Source organism: Cetorhinus maximus, chromosome 9 (genome assembly GCF_964194155.1).
Source record: "Cetorhinus maximus chromosome 9, sCetMax3.hap1.1, whole genome shotgun sequence".
Lineage (NCBI taxonomy): Eukaryota > Metazoa > Chordata > Chondrichthyes > Lamniformes > Cetorhinidae > Cetorhinus > Cetorhinus maximus.
Genome location: NC_135887.1, coordinates 34,657,522 through 34,674,571, shown reverse-complemented (window position 1 = coordinate 34,674,571; position 17,050 = coordinate 34,657,522). Strand labels below are relative to the sequence as shown.

At 42.9% G+C, this 17,050-nt stretch overlaps 1 long non-coding RNA gene across 3 annotated transcripts in view; it reads right to left on the bottom strand.

Moving 5' to 3' along the window:
• The window catches only part of LOC144684185 (uncharacterized), a 51,751-nt gene extending 36,737 nt beyond the window's left edge, over positions 1 to 15,014 (bottom strand). For 2 of the 3 annotated variants that reach the window (XR_013577436.1, XR_013577438.1), the window contains exon 1: positions 7,945 to 8,243. This is a non-coding gene — a long non-coding RNA (uncharacterized LOC144684185). Of the gene's footprint in view, positions 1 to 7,944; positions 8,244 to 14,910 lie in introns of those variants that run through there. The other variant, XR_013577437.1, reaches the window with a different exon arrangement.
• Positions 15,015 to 17,050: the final 2,036 nt, after the last annotated feature.

Here is a 17,050-nt window from a genome sequence, read left to right as displayed (position 1 = left end):
TCAGCCACTCAGATCCGGTCTTGATGGTCTATCCAGAATCAAATGGCGTGTTTAGCACTATTATTTACATTACTTCAGTTGTATAATAAATAGACAGAGTTCAAAGCTTGCTCAATGGCAGGCGTCCCTCACAGCAGATTTGCAAGGTTTCCAGTTGGTAATGTGGCCCGGATGTGGAGGAGACAGGCAGAGTTTGTGTTGGAGGTTTTACCAGAAGGTGCTGTATCACTGTCAGCAAATTTGGATGATTTATGTCCCTTTAACAACAAACTGTCCAAGTTGTTGTGAAAAATATTCACAAAGAACAGGTAAATAAGTGGATAAAATATCTTCGCTGAGCTAAAGTCTGTTCGACACAACTTCCTGTCAGGTAGCAAATACAGGTGTTCTCCTTCCAGACAACAATTGTTGGTCAGGCTAGTCATCCATAGAAGGCATTGCATACTGTTCTTATGTTGCTGAACAAGGTCCTTTCAGGAGGAGTCACTGGACCTTCACCAGGGTTGGGAACTCCTGATTTTTCCTCACATTATTTCACACACAGAGGCCAAATGTAGCATCTGTAGAACCGAAATAAAAATACCTGGAAAAACTCAGCAGGTCTGACAGCATCTGCGGAGAGGGGTACAGTTGACGTTTCGAGTCCGTTATGACCCTTCATCAGAACTAAGAAATATAGAAACGTGATGAGATATAAACTGGTAGAGGGGGGTGGGACAGGTAGAGCTCGATAGGGGGCCAGTGATAGGTGGAGGCCAAGAAGACACTGTCAAAGATGTCATGGACAAAGGGATGTTGATAGTGGTGATATTATCTAAAGGATGTGCTAATGGGGACATTAAGGGTAGCAAGCAGGACAAGCTAGAGGCAGATGGCCGGAGTGGGGGTGGGTGGGGGGGAAGGAATCGAAATGGGCTAAAAGGTGGAGATGAAACAATAGATCAAAATAAATTTTAAAATAGGTGGGAAAAAGCATCTGTAGTGCTGCTCCAGCAATCACCAAAGCCAGTACCGATCAGGATTCAAGGCTGGGCTAGTTCAACACTGTTGGAAATATTGTCTGTTAGATGAGATGTTAAACTGATGTTCTTATCAGTTTACCAGTCATAGATCCCATTGTTGGATATAACACAGGTTTCTGCTATCAGGGAAAAGGATGGGTGGCGGGTGGGGTGGGGGGGGGTGAGTGGTGTAGGTGGCAGGATGGAAAGAGGAGCAGAAAAATCAGGGACAATGTAAGAACTATCCCTGAATGGTGTACTGGATAAAGGTACAATGCAGTGCAACACTGAGACATAACAGAATGACCATGGCTTGAATCACTGTCTGCAGTCTCTACCAGGCAAGACTTAGGGTACTGCAACTTGAACCCGGAAGGGGTGACATCAACCATGGTTCCTGCTTCTGATCATGGGCAGTGACCCACTGGTTGGAAGCACAGGTGAAAATATAAATTGAGGATTGGGCTGGGTTCAGCAAAGATGCCAAGTATGATCAAAACTATGTTGCTGACTGTCATTGCCCTGGGTCAGCGTATATCAAGAATTGGATGAAGTATGGTGACTTGCTGCAGACCCTGGAACTGAGTCACCATCCCAAGATATCAGAAACTCCAAGCATACATTGAAAGTGAGGAAAGGAGCCTGGCAGAGAACTGGATGCTGGATTAAACACGGACCTTTATCTCCAGCACCTGTGTGTAAATCAAGAACTGTTTCACTTTCTCTGGGCTCAATCCAATCCCTGAAGGCTGAAAACTCATTGCAAAAAACTGCCATAATTCAGCAATGATTGACATTAAATTGGCAATTTCACACAAAGAGGCCACAAGGAAAGCAGGGAACGGAAAAAAAACAGTGCAATAGGGTGCTGGTCTGAGGTTAGGATGAAGACACTTAACCAACGTAGACTGTAGAGTAAACATTATTTTACATTGAATTTAACTCATATTATACATGGCCTGGCAGCGCTAAATTGGGTTGCATAGAGGGTGCTCTAATCTGCTTTGAATCAACGTTCTTGATAGGATGGTGCTGATTTAACCTGTGCTCTACCTGACCAGAGATTGCTTGATGAGGCAGAACAAGAGCCTATCTCTAGCAAGCCTGTACTCTACCTGCTGTTGACACTGGAGGAAAATGCAGGGAAGTATATCGTTTCCTGGACTGGTATCCCTTATTCTTGGACAGAACAAACGTCACAAAGAATGAACAAGGAGGAGTCCAGTGAATGAAAAGATTCCTTCCACTCATGCCTACCAACCCCCCACCCCCATCCCAAGCCTCTATCAATTCTGCTTTCCTATCCTGCAGACCTGTGTGGCTCATTGACAGCACTCTCTCTCTCGAGCCCAGAGGATCATGGGTTCAGGTGTCACTCCTGAGACTTGAACAAATGATCCAGGTTGATACTTCAGTACTGTAAGAGAGGGAATACAGCACTGTCGGAACTGTTGTCCTTCAACCAAGATGATAAACTTAGGTCTGCCTGGTTGGGGAGATGTATAAGATCTTATGGTGATATTTGAAGAAGAGCGGAGAGTTTCCCAGGTGTCCTGGTCAGCATTCCTTCCTCAGGCAAAGGTGGGTTTACTGGTCATTTCTCTCATTTGCTGTTTGGGGTCTTGCTGTGTGCAATCTGGCTATTACTGTGCTTGCCTACATAACAAGTGACTAGTTCAAAGTAAGCTTTTTCATCATTTGACTAGTTGTATTATTTAGTGCATGCAAACATGGCATTGTAATCACAAGTGTGCAAAGTTCGTAGATCTTTGGTTAGTGGGCATACTTTAACGACGTGGGACATGGTTTGTGTCTGTAAGAAAATATATTGTGGTCATGAAGGCTCCATAGGCACAGAGTTGAGGACCCCCTACTGTAATCTATTTAAAAGTAGGCAAGACATTTCTGACTGCAACATATTCAGTTGAACGCAGGTTAGCTGTCTGTAGAGTCGGAGATGAGGTGATTTATGGGAACATCTGCTGCTCAAGCTTCATGCCAGCGACTTGAGAAGGAAAAGTCAAAGGAAACAGAATAACCATATTGAGTGCCTCAAAGAAAGCCACACTGTTGCTGACAGCAAAATGGCCTGGTTTGGAACTTTTTGATGTATGTGATGCTACTAATCACGTACTTTCCATTAAAGACTTTGCTGGGGTGGCGGTGGGGGAGGTGGTGGTGGATGGGGGTGGTGGGGCAAGTCTCTTGCCACTTTGATAGGTGACTGGTTACAGCACTGGCTGGCTATGAGCTGTTTTGTTTGTTTCATATGTCCCCACATGCTTTTTTCTCTTTGGGGAAATACTGGGAAAGTGTTTGAAGGATTAGCAGACTGATTATCAACTTGTTTTGCCATGTCATGAATAATCCTTCCATGGTCAACAAGTCCTGGAGCTTCTGGCTCCGAGATCTCCTCCTCTGTGCTAGTGGACATTTAGCAGGACCCAAATGATGAATTAGCCTCCAGCTTTTCCGACTGGAGTGAGTAAAGTCCACCTGTGAAGTTGACTCATCCCAATGGGAGCATCAAATGATTCAAATAGGTGCTCCGCAATATCTGTCTCACCAGTTTCCTCGTCCAGTCCGAATAAGGCAATACACTATGTCCAGGCATCTGTACGCAAGTGAAGGCCACAACTAAATGTGGACTTGAGCTTTGTAAAGGGCACCATGAAAACGCTGATAAACTTCCTTGATTGGCATGTCATTCCGCAGGATGGTAACAACGGCTCCTTCAATAGTCTTGATAAACAAAGTCCAATTAGTTTCTCTGAAGATCCACTGGGGGCTTCTTGCACTTTTGATAAGTGTTAGACACAGGCTGCCATGGATAAGGGTTGGTCAGTATTGATTATATGCAAGGCATTGAGAACATTTCATGTAGGTGGTTATTAGTGTTGATTAATGTGACTCAAGTGTCAGGGGAGTAGTCATGACTCCATGTCGCTGAGCAGAAGATGCCATGTTGTTTAGAGTCATAGAACAGGGCAAGGTTATTACTAAATACTCAATTTTGTGAACAATCATCCCTTTCTTTGAATTGTAAGTAACACCAGCTTGTACATTGCTACTAAAACAGCCCCATAGGAAGCTGGGTGAGAGAGACGGACGTAGGTTATTTCGTCACACTTTTCCTGGTGGCTAATAAATGCTTGCAATCTTGAAAATACCAAACTTGAATGGTCTAAGATGTTATGGATGTAGGTAGCTCAGCTACGGTTTGCATCAAGTGTCTAACAGACTGAGTCAAATCCAGCAATGACATTGTGACCTGTTTCATTTGCTGCAATGTATGTACCTTTGGGACATATTATGCCAATGTTTTAGCAGGTAAAGATACTGCTGCTGATTGTTTGCTTTGTTACTGAGACTCTCAGCATTATGTTGTAGAAGTTGTAGCACTGGCGACACAGTGAGAGCATCGATGCATTCCACCCTCCCCATTCTGATACGATACTATATAATTACAACCTTATTCCTTGAGACTAGGTTGGGCAGGTGATCAGAACGTACAAGGAGTGGAGTCTGTGTGTGCTGCAATGTATCAGGATGAAACTAGGATTTCGCCAAGCTGCATAGGATTGTTATAGTTGGTATTGTCCACACTATGAAGTTAGAGACTCCAATACTTTGATGGGTCACTTATTCAATCAGTATAGGCCTTGACCTGCAATTAGAATCTAAAGCTGGGATTTTCCGTGCCCGTCGGCATCTGGCATGTTTGGTGGTGTGAACAGACAAAATGGCACAATCGATTTCGCGACGGTGTGAAACCAGTTCTCGATTGTCCGCTCAGCCCACCAGTGGTGGGCCGTGATCTCCACCATCGGACAACAGGAACCTCATTGTAATACATCAACATATCATTATTGGGCCAGTCTGCCAGAATCGCTTCCTGCCTCCAGTGGATCGTCCGGCCATGCTGGCAGGACAACACGCCAACTTGTTTCACAACAGCACATAAGTGATATGCACCTGGCAGGCTAACTCCGCTCAGGATTTCAAAGTTTGTTTGCCTACCTTGCTTCAGTCAGCACTCGCAGTCATCAGTGCCAGGCTTCACAGACAGTGCCACATCACTTTTAGGGGGTTCATGGCAGGTCTCTACCTACCAGATCAGCTATATATGGGTGGCTTTTCAATGGCTGCAGGGCTGGGCTTGCTTGGGGATGGGGGAGAAGTGGCCTCAGGCAAGGAGAGAGGCTGCACTAGGGACAGAGGGTAATCCAGGGTGTGTGGGGGCACATGTTGATCTGTGCAAGTGGCCTCAAGATGGTGAGGGCTGAGGAGGCAGTCTCCAGAAGAGATGAGGCCAGATGGAGATGTGAGGGTGTGTGTGAGAGAGAGAGTGGTGATGTCCCTTGAGCTGTCAGTGTGTGAGATGCCAATGAATGTGTAATGGGCTTGAGTGTGAGAGTTTAGAGTGATGAGATGGTTGCCATACCCTGGCTGCATGGATGAGATCATTCATCCTCTATCTGCATTGGATGGTCAACCTCTTTTGTGCAGCATTGGCACTGATCACTACTGCCATCGCCTACCAAGCCAGAATGGTAACGTTGCTGACCTTCCTGCAGCCAGAGCAGGGATAGAGGACATCACAGGGGGCCTCCATGGCAGCCAAAGGGCGCTCGAGGGCTGTAGTCTTCTTGCCTTTCAGGGCCATGTCTTCTTTGCTGCAGTCCTGGGCTGGAAGCACTGAGCGCGGCTATACTTTAAATGTGGTACCTGGCGTGATGAAGCAGTGAGGTGATGGTGTGGCAGGCGAATCAGAGCCCGCCCACCATGGAAACAGCGTGTTTCCTGGGAATGCATAAATAATATGGCGAGTGTGAAAACCCGCCATCGTGGCCGGCAGGTAAAACATCGTTTTACTCACCCGCTACCACACCTTGTGCAAATCTGGGACGATTCCGCTCTAGGACTCTTTGCTTGTCTCTGTCAATGTTTATGTATTTTACACATTATGTAACTTTTTCCAAATAGGTACTGTTTGTGCTTCATGAATGCATGACCAGTATACCCAGAAATGTTATGTTTGGATCAGAGCTTCCGTTGAATGCAGATTCTTGAAAATGACCTGTTTGCACAATCTGTCTCTGAACATTTAATCAGCCATTTTGTAACTGGCTCAACATTTTGTGGAAGACACAGTACGCTTTCTCTACCCCCAGAAGATACTGGCTCTTGCTGAGGTATGTGTTGTCTCTGTTACCTTGCCCAATTGGCACTATTCATATGTGGACCCATAGAGGCAGGCAGTTTTGGCAGATTAGTTTACTACAGAGGGCATTATATCCAAACACGAGCATGTCCTAACCTGAACTTAGGGTTGCATTCTCCAGCAAAGGGTCAGCAAGTAGAAATCAGGAGCAGGAGTTCAGGGCAATTTCCACTCTTTCCTAACTCCCTAAATGATTTATTTCTCAATAGTCAACAGGAAAAGATCCAAATAAAAGTAAATAACTGCAATTCACAGCCACTCTCTACATCAGTAAATGGCTGGTAATCGATTCTGATAGCAAAAAGGCACTATTGTTCAATCAACTGTGTGTTAACTGACTTACTGCAGTAAGTTCAATTATTCAAAAAATTGTTGAAATTAGATAAATTTAACAGTTTAACAACCGGAACTGAGCAATAGACCTTGGCTCACATGACCATGGATTTCAACCAGCAGATAATGGCAGCAGAGAAGCAGCAAAATGAATGCCATTCTCTGAGACAGGACTTCTCAAGACCTTAATTCAATAAAAGGGAGTTTGGGTGGAGAAGTTGGTGGGGTGGGTACGGTGTCCCTGATGGACGAGTTATAAATACTTTGTCTCATATAGAACAGAACCATTCAGAACAGGAAGGGCACGAATGGAGTAAAGTTTCACTAAGGTGTTCTCTCACTTGTCTACTGTCACTCCATTTTATCCGGGCACCTCACGCTCTTCAGCTGGAAATTTCCGCCCTAAGTGTTTGCAGAATGGCATTGCTTGTAGCCTGTAAAGACAGTTTAGTTTCCCTTACCCACAGTTATCATTCACAAATTGCTCGAATTACTTGTGATATATTTTCCATTCTTTGCCTTCCTGGTTCCTTTAAGTTTAAAAAGCACTTCTGTTTTCGTTGAACAACTATTTTTAGCCAGCTAGGTCTCCGTTTTGATGTAAACCATGTATTTCCACACTGTAAATGTTAAATTTGCAGCCTCTCCTATATGTCTTTGAAACATTCCATTTTCATTTGATGATTTTTCCCTCGTGTATTTTTCCAATCTATTTGAACTGTTTTAACTCACATGGCTTTAAAACAAGCTTTTCTGAAAGCTGCTCTGTTCACCATGTTATCTCTTATTAACACGGTTCAGTGCTGGAGTTTTTCTAAGGTTATGTTACAACAGAGCTAGTTTCATTAGTTATTAATGGGCAAACTGGAATAAAAGGATCCCTCTATTGAGAGACTAATCATGTGTGCTGATAACATTTCAGCACTGCAATTTCCTGAGAGAAATGAAATGCAAAGACCATTTTCACAAAGTTAGGTCTCAGCCTCATGACCACCTCATTTGCCAAACTAAACATGATCAGTCTACAACTGTATGGAGCTCATTAACCTATAGCCAAAATAAATGCCCGCACACAAATGATTTTAAGTGCAAGGCACCTTGCTCACCTCCAGCCTTCAAGAGCTCTCTCTCACACAGTAATCTTAATTACTAAAGTCACTGGTACTTTGAACTGTCCTCTTTCAAAGGTCTGACTTCATTGCCATACCTGCCTTTCCTCTCTGAATCTTCTTTGCACCATCTATGTTAAATCATTCTTTGCTATCAATGAAGCTTTAAGATGTAGAACATAACCCCACTCTGCCCCCAGTACTGTCCTTGTGACAGGCCAGGGTCCATGAAGAGTGGCACACGCCAGGACCATCTTATTGCATCAACGGCACTTACCTGGAGTTGCCTTGAACTTATTGGCATAGCTCCTGGGACTCGTCACCAATCCTGAAGCTCTTCTGGTGGGACACCAAAAGAGACATTTATGTTGATCACGCAGCTGGTGCTAGTCACCAGAGCACTGGAATCTTCAGAAACTTAGAAAACTAAACTAAGAATCAGCACTGTTGGGATGGCCTCTGAGCACCCATCTGCCCTGTAAATTAACGATGTCACATGAATGTATGGTGTGATAGTATTCCCATGCGTAAAGCATCTGTTCTTGTTTGCCATGGGAGGACAGCCTGCATTGAGAGTACATGCCACATACACAAAGCATATTTAACAAAATTGCATCAAATGGCAGAAGTTGGCTATCATGTATGTTTTATTCAGGGCTAAGAGTGTCCTTGGTTGCCTGGTATTTGTGTTTGCTTTTGATGTGAGATGGTGGTTAGAGATTGTGCAAGAGGCAGCCAGTGTGTTGATCAAGCTTATTTTGGCTAATGTACAAAGGCCTTCAAAAATTAAAGGCAACTAATGGAAACACAAGAAATGCTGAAAGCAAACTTAGGACAAAAGTGAAGATTTAAAACAACAGCAAGGTAAACAACTTGGGTGTTCCTGTGCATTCAGCATCTGACTCAGGATCTGCAGTGCTCCTGCATCCAAATCCTTCAGCCAGGAGTGGAATGAAAACTCAATGCCTACGAAAGCGCAATTCAGACACATTGATTTATACTAATTGTGCAATTGCTCCCATGACAAGCAGTTGGATTAAAAGCCCATGGGATGCAGGCTAATTGGAGTGGGTAACCATTTTGGGACATGGTATATGAGTAATTTCGGAAATAATGTGTGGTAAGTGGAGCATGGTTGGGAGGAAAAATGGTGGATTTACATTTCTGGTTCCCAAAGCTCTGAACCACTGGAGTTTTCCGTGTGTCAATTCTGGGTCAGCTGTAAGCTAAACTGGCTGCAATGATTGATCAACAACTGTTATCATGGTATCATGCCAAGATGGTAGAATAAGAAAGAATTGCATTTAAATAGCACCTTTCATAACCCCAGGGCTTTTGAAGTATAGATAATCTGGTTATGCCAATTGGAGCAGGTAAACAATTTAAGAATACAATTAATTAGCAATTTTAGATATAAATTTAGATAACCAGTTTTTAAGTGATGTTAATTGAGGGATAAATATTGACCATGTCACAAGGGGGTGAGTGGGGCAGGGTGGGGAGAGAGCTGGTGAGCGGGGGGAGTGGTTTTGCCGCTCCTCTTTTAAATTGTTACAATCACAGCAGATGTTATTGCTGAGCAAGACACACCCCAGAGTGAAGTCTATCTCACTGATCATAAAGCTTTCTTTTATTGTGAAAACAAGGAGGAAAAGCTACCTACCTCAAAAGCATAGAGCTCTAATAACACCTTTAGAACTTTAAAACTTAAATGATTTATTAAAAACTTAAGCATGCAAGCTACACAGTTAAAACAGTCTTATAGAACATTCTGCAAAAAAACCTGCTCGGTCAAAAGTACACAATTAATCTACCTTCTTGGCAACAACCCCCTTATAGATTTTAACCATGAAAATCCAGTAATATTACCCAAATCAAGGAATTGTTGTCACATTAATAAAGGTACACCTCATGACTTCTCAAACACTTCCACTCTGATGTGGAATTCCAAAAGAGGTTCAGAAACAAACTGTTTCCTAAAACAGACTTTCCTAGCTTTACACTGGGTCATTACCTCCAATTCAAAACTTTCACAGCATTTCAATGGCTCACCTACCAAGAAGCTGGTCTTCAGGGCTTTATTCCCACATCCACCACACAATTCAGTTAAAGATCCTTCCTTAAATATCTTTTTTCCTCTTTCATCTCAGGTTCCTTTGTCCTCAAACGCCTCTTTGAACTCAACTTTTCCACACATAAATATCTTCCATGTTTTCTATTTTGTCTCTACTTTCCAGCCAATAAAATTTAATATACCTTCCCCTGTTTACATGAAGCCTTTGTAAGATGCAAATATTCCTTGCTGCCGCCGAAAACCCTTTTGAAATTCAACAGCTAAAAAACTAAGTTTTCTACTTATCTCACAACGCGCATTTTAAATCCATGCTATTTATTTGTAATTTAGCCTCACCATAACCTCTCATTACAAATGCATCAACCTAACACCTTTAACCTTTCATGTCTGAGCCCTCACAGACAACCTGTCTCTAGCAACCTCCCCCCTGTTTACTTAACCTTGGACACACACACACACACACACACAGCTCTCTTTATCTACACAGAATATCAACATAATCCCCCCCAAAATTTAAAAAATATATCTCTCATCACAAAATGGTGGCATGGAATCTTTTACTTCTACTGAAAAAAACAGACAGGGCTTCAGTTCAATGTGTTGTCTGACAGACAGCACTGCTGACAGTGCAGCATTCCCCCAGTACTGCGCTAGAGCGTCAGCCTAGACTTTTGTGCTTAAGTTTCTGGAGTTGGACTTGAGCCTCAGCTGAAGAAGAACTGTGTGGAAAATAGGGATAGCTAGATGAAAAAGACTGTGTTCTTAAAGGACATACTCAGAGTAGTACTGGTGAAATTAAGGCCATTAAGCCTCCTTCTGGCAATACAATCAGTTCCAGTAATGTCCCCATGAAAAGTATCAGCAAGAGAGCAGCACTAGATTCTGCAGCTGCCATGTCTCCTGATCAAGCCTGTGCTCAATTGTATGAAACAGTTACAGCAAACACCAGTGAAAAGGAGGCAATGTGACAAGCACAACCTGTTGCTCCTCTCAGCTGCACCAGCTTATTGGGCAAGTACAGTCCAGCACTGAACCATTCAGTTCAGGACAGAAAGAGTGGACTTACATTTATAAGGTACTTCATCACATTTCAAATGTTTCCAAATGAGCCTCACATACAATCAGTCACCTGGGAAGAGCACTCACTGTTACACAGGCAGACACAACAGCCGTTTTGTGCACACAGCAGGCTTCTATAAATGGAAGTGGGCAGGATGACCAATCTATTAATCTATACTTGGTGACATTGGTTGGAGAATAATGTTGGTCAGGATATGGGCTTTTTGTTGAATCATACCAAGGAATTCCTAAAGTTCTAAGGAACTACCAGAACAGGCAGGATTTCTGTTTAGTATCCATTCCAATGATCTAAAACCTGTGAATATACAGTAATCCCTCAATACAACACTGGAATGTTAGTTTGTGAGGGGAAATATCTGCAAGGCTCTTCCAACCACCAGTCATTATCTTAAAAAGTCGTGGAGAAACAAGATGTGGTGCTTTTTTTTATATTCAAAAATACGAATTAGGAGGAGTAGGCCACTCGGCCCCTCAAGCCTGCTCCGCCATTCAACAAGATCATGGCTGATCTGATTGTAACCTCTATTCTACATTCCCGCCTACTCCAATAACCTTCCAACCCATTGCTTATCAAGAATCTATCTAGCTCTGCCTTAAAAATATTCAAAGACTCTGCTTCCACTGCCTTTTCAGGAAGAGAGTTCCAAAGACTCATGACCCTCAGAAAAGAATTATCCTCATCTCGGTCTTAAATGAGCGACCCCCTTATTTTAGTGACGCCTGGTTCTAGATTCTCTCATGAGGGAAAAACATCCTTTCCACATCCACCCTGTCAAGACCCCTCAGGATCTTATATGTTTCAATCAAGTCGTCTCTAATTCTTCTAAATTCCAGCAGATACAAGCCTAGCCTGTCCAACCTTTCCTCATAAGACAACCCGCCCATTCCAGGTATTGGTCTAGTAAATGGGGGAGGTGGTGCCATAGTAGTATTGTCACTGGACTAGTAATCCTGAGACCCAGCGCAATGCTCTGGGGACCTAGGTTTGAATCCCACCATGGCAGATGGTGGAATTTGAATTCAATAAAAATCTGGAGTGATCACCATTGTAGTAAAAACCCATCTGGCTCACTAATGTCCTTTAGGGAAGCAAATCTGCTGTCCTTACCTGGTCTGGCCTACATGTGACTCCAGACCCAGAGCAAAGTGGTTGACTCTTTAAGTGCCCTCTGAACAAGGGCAATAAATGCTGGCCTAGCCAGCGATGCCCACATCCTATGAATGAATAAAAACAAACCTTCTCTGAACTGCTTCCAATGTACTTGCATCCTTCCTTAAATAAGGAGACCAATACTGTACACAGTGATCTCACCAATGCCCTGTATAACTGAAGCATAGCCTCTCTACTTTTGTATTCATTTGCCTTCGTAATAAATGGTAACATTCTATTAGCTTTCCTAATTATTTGCTATACCTGCAGTCTAACCTTTTGCGATTCATGCACTAGGACACCCAGAGTCTCAGAGCACTGCAATTTCTCACCATTTGGATAATATGCTTCAGTTCTATTCTTCCTACAAAAATGGACAGTTTCACATTTTCCCACATTATACTCCATTTGCTAGATCTTTGCCCACTCAAAACCTCTCTATATCCCTTTGTAGCCTCATGTCCTCCTCACAACTTACTTTCCTACCTATCTTTGTATCATCAGCAAATTTAGCAACCATACCTTCAGTCCCTTCATCCAAGTAATTTATATAAATTGTAAAAAGTTGAGGTCCCAGCCATGTGACACACCACTCGTTACATCTTGCCAACCAGAAAATGACCCATTTATGCCTACTCTGTTTCCTCTTAGCTAGCCAATCTACTATCCATGTCAATATGTTACCCCTACACCATGAGCTATTATTTTCTGCAATAACATTTGATGTGGCAAAGCCGTTTATGCCATTATTTCCAGAGGTTCACCCATCTGCTGCCAGAGAACCTCTATGTAGATCCCAGGCACGTGCTTAAGTTTTGGCTTTGGGCTCAATGGAGAGAGACAGGAGCAATACCAAATAAGGCAAGCCACAGCTCAGCTAACCAAATCTCATGTGCTGTCTGTACTCTGAGCTGGGGCAGCTGATTTCAGCCCAGGGGTGACACTGTTCTTGATCGGGGAAATAACATCGTTCCCACTCCTCATTACTGTTCTTACCCCCACTGAAAAATGTGTGTGTGGAAGGTGGGTAATTGGTTACGATGTCCTCCATAGTTGTACAGCCTGCCAACATTCACTGCCTGAGCTTTAAGATGAAGAATCGATAGATAGATACAGTGTACACTGTTGGAGAGCTGTCACACCCATAGCACCATATCCCACCATAAATTAAGGATTAAGAAGCATTGTCCCTCCTGAAACTGTTACTCAAAGGATAAATCAGTTGTACTCATCAATACACAAGTCACTCACTACTGCTTGCATAGAACATTGTGACATACAATTGAAAATCCTCTAAACGTTAAGCAATTACTGTGCCATACTAGATAAAGAAATTGTTTATTACGACCACTGAGACACTTTCACAGGGCGTGCTATAAGTGTGCACTGTGCTGTACAAGATAGATTTAAATTCTTTCCTATTGTTGAAATCCCTTTTTAGGGATTTAGGGCTCCTCCAGACAACTCTGCTTTGAGCTTGAGATTTTTTTTTTTCCACTGTTATTGGGGTTGGTGTCATCGAGAACAGCAAAAGACCAAATGCTTCCGAAACGGAGTCACTGCACTCAATCTTGAATTGCACTGTGCAATTTGAACATTGGGCAGGATTTTGAGTTCGGTGTGCTGGCGCGGTCAGCGGGCCTGGGAGCAGCCGGGAAACCGGGCCGCCACCCGCAATCGGCCCTCGACCACGATTTCACACTGGCTGGCCTATTAACGGCCAGTGAGCATGAAAGGCCCGCTGAAAAACTCAGCGCTGCCGGGGTGGGGACGGGAGGAGGGCGAGCGTTGAAGTCAGCGCGGGCGAGCACTCACAGAAAGCTCCCTGAAGGCAGAGAGCTGCCTCAGGAGGCTGAAGAATTCAAAAGCCATAGATAAAGATTTTAAAATGCCGAAAAAATGATCACGCATCAGAATGAGTCACCTAAACATATGGATGCTGAAAATTCTGTCCAAACATTTTAATCTTTTTTAAAATTAATCTCAGAAACCTCATCCCACCCTTGGATGAGGCTTCCTCGAAAAGGCAAAGGCCAACTGTCCGATTCGCCCGCCCGCCTAATAGGCCCCTTAATTGTCGGCAGGGGAACTGCTGACTCTTGCGTGCACCTGCCGACCAAAATATCACACAAGTGCGCGAAGATGTTGGGACGCTTGCCCGATGTCATCACGTGCTGTTTCAAGCTTGAGTGTGTCAGGTACGTGCCCGCACGCCAAACAAAAAATTCTACCCATTGTCTTTTACTCCTCTGTATATTACTGGATGAACAACAGAGTATAAAATGTACCAGCCTGGATACGTCTGACTGAGAAATCGAGGAGAAAAGTCCAGGCTCACAGTGCAAAAAAAAAAAAGACCAAACTAGGAAACTGCCAAGCAGCAGATAACATTGAAGAGATAGACACTGAGCTTCCACCTTTAAGATCAATAGGCTGTTGGAGAATGGGAGGATGTAGTAAATGGGGAAGAAGAAGAGACTTCTTTGCGTTGGAGTAAATTAAGCAAACTAAAGAACAGGAAGATGGAGGAAATTTTGAGGTGAAGAGTGGGCTGGGGCAACAGATGGTACAATGAGTCTTGGTCCCAACACAACAAAGACACAGGAAAACACAATACTGAAGTAGTCACACTTCTCCCCTCCCAATGTAGGTTGGCGTATCACTGAATTGCCACTTGTTGAGTGCTCAGTGCCTCAGTTGTGAGTAAGATTGAGTTTAGTCAGTGGATTTAAAGAACCCAAAAGCCATCAATTTACAATCAGAAATACCAAACGTGGAGCAGTGTTCCTATTGCAGGCTCTCTTATACTGAGAAAAAAAATCTTGGCAGGAAGCGAAGCCAGGCACTAAAAACAGCACTGGATATATTCAAACTAAGACAAGCTCAAACCTTCTCACATCATCACTACCATTAGATTACAGATTAAAGAAAATTTATACCTTTCATTACTGTTCCCAATCGTCCTGCCGTCACAATAGCAGTTCTGGCAGAAGATAAAAGCAACTCATTCATCTTTCGGTTCTGTAATCTTCATTCATCAGATGAAGCTGCAACCGAGACAGCACAGTTCATTCACAGGCACCTCTGCTGTAGTGAGGATTAACAGAAACTGTGAGTCTCCTGTGGCAAAGTATCATTAGAAAGTGGCTTTTCATCAAGAAAACCAGGGTCTGCACACTCCAGCTCCTCTACAAGTGTTTCCACTCCCTGTCCCCACTTTGCCTAAGGATCAATAGCAATTGGGAGCCCATTGTGCAAGTCTTTTATTAGAAATAGTCTTTCCGTTTATACAGTGCATTATATTCAAATGCCTCAAAATACACAACATATAATGAATTACTTTGCAGTCACTTAAGTAGGATCCCACAAACATCAATCTGTACATACAACAATTCAATTAACAATCGGTTTTTATTGGTGGTGTTATTTGGGGATGGACTACTGGCCAGGATATCCAAGAGGACTTCACATTCTGTATAAAATAGTGCTCAATGTCCTCAATTTCCTGCAGTGGCACACACTAGAAGTTGGACCTGAGATTACACCTATATCAACCTTATTAACGTACACTTGAACATAAAAGGGGTTAAATCACTATATAAGGCCAGAGTGTTTTGAATATATTGGAACATTAACACCTTAAGGCAAAATTGGTAAAGTGGAGGACTCTAAAAGTGGGGTAGAGAGGCAAAGGATGGGAGGGTGGTAATTCCGTTGGAGTGAGGCTAGGAAATGCAAGATAAGTGATAGATAGCTCAGATAGCTAGCTAGCTCAGATAGATATGGATAGATATTTAATCAGTAAGGGAATCAAGGGTTTTGGGGAAAAGGCAGAAAAATGGAATTGAGGATTATCAGATCAGCCATGACCTCATTGAATGGCAGAACAGACTCGATGGGCCGAATGGCCTACTTCTGCTCCTACGTCTTATGGTCTTACAAAGTAATTAAAATTAATTAATTTCATTTGCTCCGACATTCCCTTCTTACAAACATCTGTGCTGCAGGCTGTTGGGAAGAGGAGATTATCGAATTGTTAAGTGTAAACACGAGGGAGTAGTGGGAAAATAATTCTCATCTCTGGAACCTTTCTCTTCCTCCTCCATTGCAGGGGTTGGAGTGGAGAAGAGGGAAGAGTATGACTGTCACAGTTATGTCCTGTTTCTTCAGCTATCTTGGTCTTTCACTTGCTGCTGTTACACAAAATAAAATCTTTGATCCAAAAGGTTAAATGTTTAATTGTAGCATTTGATTAAGTTTACATTAATCAAAGTTAGGTACCATTGGAAACTGCATGTAATGTTCAGTAAAATTTGTTTTTGTAAATATAGCTCTAAAGAGTTCAACATTGGTAATTAAAATACAATTCTCAGGATCTAGTTTTTTAAAAAATTGCTATTAAAATGTCTAAATATAGTTAATTATTTCAGGCAACATTCTTGCAACAGTCAGTAATTTAAAAAAAAAAGTTACATTTAATGATAAACTGAAATACAACAGCAGATTTGAAGTTAGGGAGGGCCACGTCTGGCCCCCTACCAGGGCTCGTGAGTAAAAGGCAGGATACGCATTCTGATTTTCCTGCTCTTTCAGTGATGCATCCTGCAGATCTCCCACATCCCTGTCTCTGGCTCCTGTAATTGAGGTTCAATTGACTCCTCCTCTAACACCAGCATAGTTGTGCAGAACAGAGCATACTTCCATTTTGTTGTGTGATCGGGGTCTCGATGGGGGTTTTGGGGATTGTCTATTCTTCCCAAGTATGCTGCTCGAGTCTGTAGTTTCTCAAAACCAATACACTATTTACAGCAAATATTTACACATTTGGACCTCTACATGAGGTTGAAGCTTCTCCTTCCAAATCTCTTCTCAGTCATGTGACCTGACATTATTATATCAGCACCATGTATGCTTCTGCTGTTAACCCTTCACTCTACATCTCCCCCCAAGTCTTTATCCCTATCACATTTACATCCTCCTACATCTCCCTCCAAAATCTCAGACTTCACAGGGTTAGTATCTTAACCAATCTACCTGATCTTGTTCTGCTCTCTTTTTGAGGTTGAGGTCATTCTGCAC